The sequence below is a fragment of the Condylura cristata genome, unplaced genomic scaffold (assembly GCF_000260355.1).
Source record: "Condylura cristata isolate star-nosed mole 26May11 unplaced genomic scaffold, ConCri1.0 scaffold00007, whole genome shotgun sequence".
Classification (NCBI taxonomy): domain Eukaryota; kingdom Metazoa; phylum Chordata; class Mammalia; order Eulipotyphla; family Talpidae; genus Condylura; species Condylura cristata.
Window position 1 is genome coordinate 44,522,109 of NW_004567108.1, and position 9,201 is coordinate 44,531,309.

The window sequence follows — 9,201 nt, forward strand, 5'->3', positions numbered from 1 at the left end:
TTAATGAAGTGATTATTTTGTAGACCAGTGTCAGTTTTACAGAAAGACTGGGCAAAAGTACTGAGTTTCTATATAACCCTTCATTACCCACCTCCACTCCACACCCAGTTTCTCCCATTCTTAGCTTCTTGCTTTAGTGAGGTACATTTGCTGTCACTGATAAACCAATGTGGATACATTACTATTAACCGAAATCCATAGTTTAGATTGGGCTCACTCCTTGGGTTTTAATAAATGCATCATGTCATGTGTCTGCCATTACAGTATCATATAGAATAATTTCACTGCCCTAAAAATCTCTGCTCTGCCTGTTTATCCCTCCTCCACCTCCAACTCCTGGTAACTCCTGATTTTGTTATCTTTTAGAGTGTCACACAGTTTGTAGCATTTCAGACTGGCTTCTCTCAACATGCAGCATGTGATTAAGTTTCTCCATGTTTTTTTTCATGGCAGGATCAGTCCTTTCTTTTTAGTGCTAAACAATAGTCCATTGTCTGGAAATTCCACTGTTTATTCATTTGCCCATTAAAAGACTTATTGCTTGTTTCCAGTTTGGAACATTTATGATTAAGGTAGCTATAAATATTCATGTGAAGGTTTTTACATAGACATAAGACTTCAAATCATACAAATAAATACCTGGGAGCATGTTTGATGCTTGTCATAAGATTGTGCTTGTCCACTTATTTTCAAGTGGCCACACCATTGTGTGTTCCCAATAGCACTAAAAGTGAGAATTCTTGTCACTGCATATCCTTGTCAACATTTGGTGTTGACAGAGTTTTGGGAGTTACGATTCCAATACATCTATAGAGAATAGACATCTCGTTTCAATTGCAATTCCCTAATGATATATAGGTAAAGAATATTGTTGTAAATTTATTTGCTGTCTGCAGATCTTCTTTGGTGAGATACTGGTTCAGATCTTTTGCCTACTTTTAAATTGTATTGTTCATTTTCTTATTGCTGAGGTCTATGTACATTGTGGATACAAATCCTTTATTTCTTTTGCAAAACAGAAAAGTCAGTGGCTTGGGTTTAAGTCATTCACTTTTAACTTGAAACTTTCTTATTCTGAACTAGTTTATTTTCTCATAGTTTAAGGACCACATGCATTCCTGTTTCTGTGAATTGTGTATAGTCTTTGATCATGTATTGTCAGTGACTTAGTAGACCTAACAAAATTTAGCCATGTTTGAGAAATGAATCATTAATGTGAACATTGATTGCTGCACTTTACTGCGATTGTCTAAACCTCTTTTCTCTCTTGAGCTCTTGTATCTGATATTTTTATAGTTTCTTCTTCTCCCCCCAGGTTTTAAGATATGTGCCATCACTTTTGTTTCCCTCAAGTATCTGTCTCTACAACCCTCTGCCCCTTCTTATAATTGCTTCCTCTAGTAGTAAGAATTTCTGATATTAAAACAATAAAATTGTGTTATAATACCCTGGAAAGCCTGATTCATGACTCAGGTGTACAGGCCACAGCACATACACCTCATACATCTGTTTTGGCCATTCAGGAATCTTTATCATCTCCTGGTTCTTGGCCTTTAGAATTTTCAGAATCATCTAACAAACAAATTCCTAGTTTGGGCCGCTAGTACATTTGATGGTAACTGATGGAAGAAAAGAAAGCCTGAGGGAGGTTTCCCAAGGTTGGAACCTGACTCATGCAGGGAGGTAGGTGAGGGCAGAAGGAACGAACATGGCCACTAACCCAGTCATAGAGACTCCTAGATCAGACTGCTGTAGGGAATATCGGAAGCACAGACCTGAGGGTAAAGATACAGAGATTGGGCCATTGTGAGATTCCACATAGTTATCCAAAATCAGCAGCAAACAGGCCACTCACAAAGGAATGAGCCCTCCCAAAGAGAAAAGGGCGGTATCAGGGTGATCTCTGCACAGGCTGGGGCAGCAGTCTTCTGCCCCCCTGTGCCTATACAGGTGCTTCTTCCCACTGGCTCGCTCCCTCTGCAGGGCAGCAGCCTCCTGCCTGCCTGTGACCTGTACCAAGCTGGAACTTCTCTGCACTGATTTCCCTCAGTGGAGGCAGCTCTCTTAAGGTCCCCTGCCTGCAACATGCATGCCTCTCTCTGCCTTTTGGGAGAGCTCTTCCTGCTGGCTTGCATCTATGCAAGTCTCCTCTGTCTGCCCCTGTTCCTAATAAACCAGCTCTGTAAATATAACTGAGTCTCTGTGTCCTGGAGAAACTCTTCTGGGGAACTCCCCACGTGCTGCTGAAAGGGGAGCTCTGGTGAAAGCTTTCCCAGAGTGAACCCAAGGACCCTGCACTCCAAAAGTAGTCATAGGTGAGAAGACCCAGTGGTGAGTGGTGCCCATATATTGTTATACAGAAGAGTATAGTTGTCTTAAATAAGGTAAAAGTTGCTTTTTTACTTCCTAAAACATCTGTATGAGTTTATATTTCTGGAAAACATTAAGTGAGTGACTTTTCACTAATACTTCATGTCCAGGCTCAGTGCTGTGGCCGCATTATCAGTGCCCGTGCGTTTCTGTGTCGCTTTGTAATGGAAGCTTCCCTTGAGTTACTGGGAAAGAGGATGGTGGCAGCCCAGATGCAGCCCATAGATGGCAGTAAACACATTTTTTAGCACTTTCTTCATCTTCGTTGGAATCAAGCTCCTTTAGGGAAAGAAAATGAATGCAGAAACTGTGGAGTAATAATTAGCAAACAGACTCTAGTCATTTGAAAAATTGGCAAGAAGCCTTATTAAAGGGAGGTAATAATAGTCATATTTTGCACTTCTAATAGGGCCTTTTATCTCTAGGCTTCCAAGAGCCTGTCTGAGTCATGTAAAAGGGGGATAAAAAAAAAACCCCAAGCTAGGTCAGAAGTCAGGAAACAAGGGCTCGTTTGACATTCCTTACAGCTCTCTCATTTCAAAGAGCAGGTAGAGTGTCTCTGATGCATTTAAATACCAGGAATTTATGTCAGTTAGAAAAGAAAAGGCAAGCAATGCATGTGAGGTAAACTCCACATTCCCGGGTTAATATGGAAAACCTGCTTCTCTTGAAGTTGTTTTTCTGTGAAAATAATAATAGAGCTTTAAATACCTTGCCTCCTATAAGCACACAGACAGCATTATTATTCACAGTGCACTTGACAAATTGAGAAAGCATTTTATATCCTTTTTCATGTATCAAGGTGTAATTATCAGCACATCCTTGTATTTATTCCTAGGAGGCTGGAATAAATACTTCTGCTGATGGATATCAGTCCCATGAACTCACTATCATTCATTCTTTATCTCTAGCAGTGGTGGTAGCAAGAGAAAATGACTCCTAACAAGTGTATATGCAGCAAATGCCTTAAGTCTACCAGCTATAGCTGTCCTTGCACCACAGTAAACTGGCATCTTCAGTTGTCCGCATAAAATCCAGATCTATTGAAAATCCTGGAGCATTAAAATTCTCCTTTGTTGTAAGGTTTAGTGACTTGACAACCAGAAGACAGAGTCCCTGACTATTTGAGGGAACATAGGTTTGGGAATAAGAAGAGCTGCTTTGCCTGGTACATTAAAATGTGCTTGGGGCTTGGTAGGGACAATATGTTTTATAATAACATTTTTTTGGCTGTGTCATTGTGGGCAAGCTAATTGACCTGAGTTATCAATTTCTTCACTGTAATAATGCCTGTCTCATGGAAGCTGGATTAAATAGCAAATGAAGTAATGAATGCACTTAGCTTAGCACCTACTACTCAGCAAATATTAAATAGCAATTGGCAATTAAGGAAATTCACACATGCTCATGTAAATATACATATGAGGGAAAGAGAGAGGTGTTACTCTCCCTGATCAGACTCAACCCACTAGTCTTTCTTTTTTTAATGTATATATATTTGGCATCATTGTTCATTTTTGAACAATGTTTGCTTGCTTTTCTCAGGTGTAGTCCCCACAGAATTTCCTCTCCTGTTCAACAATGCATCATCACCACAGTTTCCTGTGTACCTCCCTTCCTCCTTCTGACCCCTGTCTCACCTTCCCCCTGCAGGGTGGGCTCTGGTTTATAATTGTCTGCTTGTTGTTGTTGTTTTTTTAAGATTTATTTATTTATGCACACAAAACTGGGGTACAGGCCAGAGGTGCTAGCGCTGTGAAAGGATTCACCAGGTAAGGTGGGGAGCAGAACAGGAAGATCAGATCGATGAATTATACTGCTGAGGGGAGCAGTAGGCGGGTCAGGAGAGGTCTGGCATGCCATGTGGGTCACCTCCAGGGTGGGGATTGAACTCAGGCTGCAGTGGCTTTAGCTTCTTAGTGCTGTGCTTTAACCTGCTGTGCCACCTGTTTTGTTTTGTTTATGTGTGTTTTGTATTGTTATTATATTTTTCCCCTGATGTCTTATTTGGTTTCCCACTATTTCTTCTATAAGTGAAACCATTGATACTTTTTGTTGTTCCTTCTGACCCATTAGTCTTTCTTACAAATGCCACACATTCACGACCTTGCCTCCACTTGATTTCTTCCAGTTCTTCTAACTCCAAGAGTCTTTGGTTAATTTAATGTCCAGCAAGTAATACAGATAATAATAGTTTTTTAGTCATATTTTTAACACATGAAAAAAATCCCATCTTTGCCCCTGAGGATTGTGAATCTAGTAGGTTGTACAGATTCACATTTGAGAAAAGATCTGATCTTGCACCTCTCAACTGTCACTATGATAGCTGCCCCCCCCCCACTGTCTTCCACATCATGGAAAACATCTGTGTACCCCATCCCTGGGAGGGGTAACCCAGCCTTTCCCCCACTCCAATCACGTTTCAGGTGTAGAAGAGCTCAATCTAATAACATGGATTGTTTCAGCCTCCCTAGAATTTTGGAGAACATAATTTATTCCCTCATTACCTATAATTCTTAACTCACTATATAACTCATTAGTCAGCACTCTCAGAGATGATGTTGTTTTCTTTATTCTATGGAACAATCTATTTTATGTTTATATGTAAGGGCGCATATAATAAGTAACTCCAGTACCATTACCTGTTTCATACCTGAAGGACATTTCTACATCACAAGCTATTCTTTTAAGGATTACTAGGTTTGGGATTTTTTTTTTTTTAGGTGTTCAATGTTTGTTTTATATATGAAGTTTCCCCGCTCATTGTATTCATTCTCGTCTGAGTATTTTTCACTCAAAACACAAGTGTGTCTTTCCATGGTGTTCCAGAGTCAGCAGAATGTATAGATGCGATGTGCCCTGTCCTCTGGCATATTAATTGGCCAGCCAGGGCCATTTTTCCCCTCACTAAGTGACCCGAGAGTCTCGTAAATTTAGAGTAATTGGTCCAGTTGTTGGGATCCCCCCCCCTCACATTTTTTTTTTTATCTCCGTATCTGTCTTTTTGGGGTTACCAATGTACACTGTCTCTAGAAGTGACCTTCCCCACCCCGGCCTGTAATCTCCTTTTACAGCTTCCATTTACTGATTGATAAAAATAAAATAAATGTTAGAAGTGGTTTTAAAGTCAGAACCACTGGCATAGAGTTGCTTATGAGAACAGTCCCACAAGCAGGGCCTTGCAGCTCTAATGTACAGCCCTTCCTCTGGACACGTTAAGTGACTCAGATAGCTTTTTGCTGAGCTCTCCTGGTTCTTGGCCAGGTTTTAGATTATTTAAATCCTAGAAGAATGATCTGAAAAGAGTGCTATGTGGCTATGTTATTTTCCCACTGGTCTCATTTTAAACTACAGATCAATGGTACTGAGGGCTCAGATTTTGGTTGCTTCTCATGGTCACCTTTCAAGGAGCATCTTCTCCCCCTGGGACACCTTGGCCAAACTGTTTGTAAGCAAATTTCAAATGTCACCCTGGGACCTACCGCTCCCAGACTTAAGGAAGGCTGTATGCAATGAAAAAATTTCCTGTAAAGGCAAAAATAACCACTTCACAAAAGGGAATCAATAAGGCCAGACAATTTTAAGTGATCAGCTCATACGCACATTGCCATGCTCCTAGCCCTGTCTCCAGCCCTCTCCTGTCTGTCCCCCCCACCCCCGTTCCTCTCCCCTTTCTTTATATACAAACCAGTGACTCTCTTTTTTACTGAGAGTGGGGATCAGGGAATGGAGGATACCAAAACCCTTTGCATTTAGGTTGAGACTAAGCAAACTATTAATAAATGCCAGTACAAAGAACTTGTCCCTTCCTAACTTTGTAACTATGCTAATTTAAAAAAAAAAAGGCTTAATATCTTGCAGGATTTTCACAGTATGAACATGTCTCCCCTGAGTTGCACATTATTAACACTTGGAAATTAAGCCCTTCCTATAGTTCAGGAATCACTTAGGATTCCTCTCTCGCAGTATGTGTGATTCCCTGGGCCAGGATGGCTGCAAAGAGAATCATGCATGACTGTCATTCTGATGTTCTCTGCTGTTGAGTGGGTGCAGGCGACACAGCCAGATGGGGTGCTCTGAATCCATGGCAGGTGTGTATCATTCCTGAAAAGATTCTCCCTTGCAAGTCACATGTGCACACTCTGCATGCTTTTCTTTTAGGCATATAGTGCCATAGAGCTTTATAAGTAAGAGCTGGACTGCCAGAGTTGAAAATCTGACCTTGGACAAGTCACTTAATCTCGCCGTGCCTCTTTTTCCTCTGAAAAGTAGAAAACAATAGTGTTGACATCATAGAGTTGTTTTAAAATTAGTGGAATGAGTATAAGTAAAGTCCTTAGAACAAATGCTGAAACACAATATTACTACAGCAGTGTATGATATTATTGTGTTCAGAACGTGACCCAAGGTCCTTTACAACAAGACACTTTAGCTGTTGTGAGAATTTTAAGAGTTTGAGTTCTGGAGTCATCCCAGGTGGTTCTTGGCACTTGCTCTCTCAGGTCTTGGTTAGATAACCTTGAACAGGTCCCTTGACCACTCTAAGCTTCAGGTTTTTATTACCTTAGAGAGGGGTTCTTATATTTTCTTCATAGGGCTGCTATGTGGATAACATGCACAGAAAGAACCCATCAGGCTCTTCTATATATAGAAAGTATAGACCACTTTCTATACATGTCAGCTGTGCAGATGTGGAGGAGGTTAATGGCATGATGACCATCTATGGAAAAATTTTAAGGCAATTTCCATATTTCCCTTTGGAAAATAAGGGAACCAGCTATAGCAGTCCTTTGAGACCTGAGGACCATTGTTAATGTAGCTCTTTCTTTGACTGTTGGAGCCAGAGAGGAGAGCACTTGGAAACAAAATAAAACTTGGGGGCTCCTACCAAGTATTTCAGGTACTTGAGTTCAGACACCCCTGGAAGCTCACCTCCTGAGCTTTAGTTTCCAGCCACCCCCCACCCCATCAGGTATCAAAGCTCCTAAAGCAGGGAGATAAATGAATAGCCCCATGGGGTACAGGGCACAGCAGACGAGACCCTAGAAGAAATTAGTTTTTTCCCAAAGATTTATTTATTTATTTATTTATGCACACAGAACTGGGGTACAGGCCAGAGGTGCAGGGGCAGTGAGAGGACTCACCAGAGACAGAGTGGGGAACAGAACAGGCAGATCGAGGAAGTACACTGCTGAGAGGAGCAGTGGGCAGGTCAGGAGAGGTCTACTGCGCCATGTGGTCACCTCCAGGGCAGGGGTCAAACTCATGCTGAAGTGGCTTTAGCTTCGTAGTGCTGTGCTTTAATCTGCTATGCCACTAGGGAGGGCCCGAAAAATATTAAAAACTAGGTTTTTAATATTACAGTATTTCCTTCAATACTCAAAGCTTCCTGCCTCCAAAGGGCAGGGAAGATGACTAGGACAGCCCCATGTGTGTTCCACTCATTTACCTGGACTCTTCCTTTCCAGACTCTTTTCCTTTCCTTCTTGTATGACTCCTACCTTTTATTCAAGACAAGGTTAAAGTGACATTCAGAGGGCCAGTCCTCTTTAGCTATACATGTAAGTTGGAGGTAAGAGGGGGTGGGCAGGGACCAGGACATTTTGGAAACAGCTACAGATGGATGGGATTTCTCTTGGCTGCGAGTCACTTATGAGAATGTTGTCCATTTTGTGAGCTGTAGAATGGGAAGACATTAAATAGAAAATTACAAGTTCTGGAATAATTTGAAGGTCGGTCTCAAGCAATGAAACTTTTCTTGTGCCCAGTGTTGACTGTAAAAGTCTGGCAGCAAAATAGCTGCTTCTTTTAGGGACCGTGACTTGTTCATCTTTAACTCTTGCCAGTGGTGTGTGCCTGCCACAGTCTGACACAAAAGCTACCCAACAGGGCAGTGGGGAGGAAGCTTCCTGGCACCCTGAGTCCCAACTGATGTCCATCACCACCACCACCCCCATCTTCCAGGGGCAGCTCTGAGAGACCAGTAAATCAAATCTACAACTGCAATACTGTTCCTCTGAGACAGACCCTCACCTTCATTTCCTCAGAAATGCCTCCATATCTTTGGCCCTTTCTCACTCCTCCTTTGTTGTCCTTTATTCCTCTTTCTTCTGGTAGCACCTCCAGACCCACTCGTTTTAAAGTGCCACCCACGGAATCGAACCCCTTCTCCCCTCCTCAGGCCTGCTGCCTTTCTACCTCTGGCCTCTTCGTTAATGGAACTACCTGTCATTTACACGGGCCACTTCAGGCTTCTTAACTGAGCCTCCTCCATCATCTCTCCCATCCACCTCCCGTCAGGCACTAAGTCCTATTGATTGTTACAACTAAATATTGAACAACTATAGTAGGTATTCAGATAGTATATGGCAGAGGAATATAAATGAATAAAATTCACCACTTTATATTCATTCCTACTACTTCTGTCTTGAATGAGTGTTGTTTTAGTTTGCTTTTATTTTTTTTTAAAAAATCAAATGTATAGAAAAGTTGAAGGAAATTGTGATGAACACACATACACTCTTCCCCTGCATTCATTATCAGTGGTTAACATTTTGCTTCACTTGCCTTTTCTTCTCTTACTCTCGCCCCCGCAAACACACACACACACACACACACACCTCTTAAATTTGTTGTTAAGCCACTTGAAAGTAAGCTGTAGGAATTATGACATATCACCTTTAAATACTGTAGCACCCATCTCCTAAGAAGTATAAAGTTCTCCCTAGAGAACAAATTATTTTCCACAAATGCCTTTAGAGTGAAAACTTATAAACTCGGGTTTGCAGGTAGACTTCATGATGTCCACAATCACATGCAAAATTTTGAACA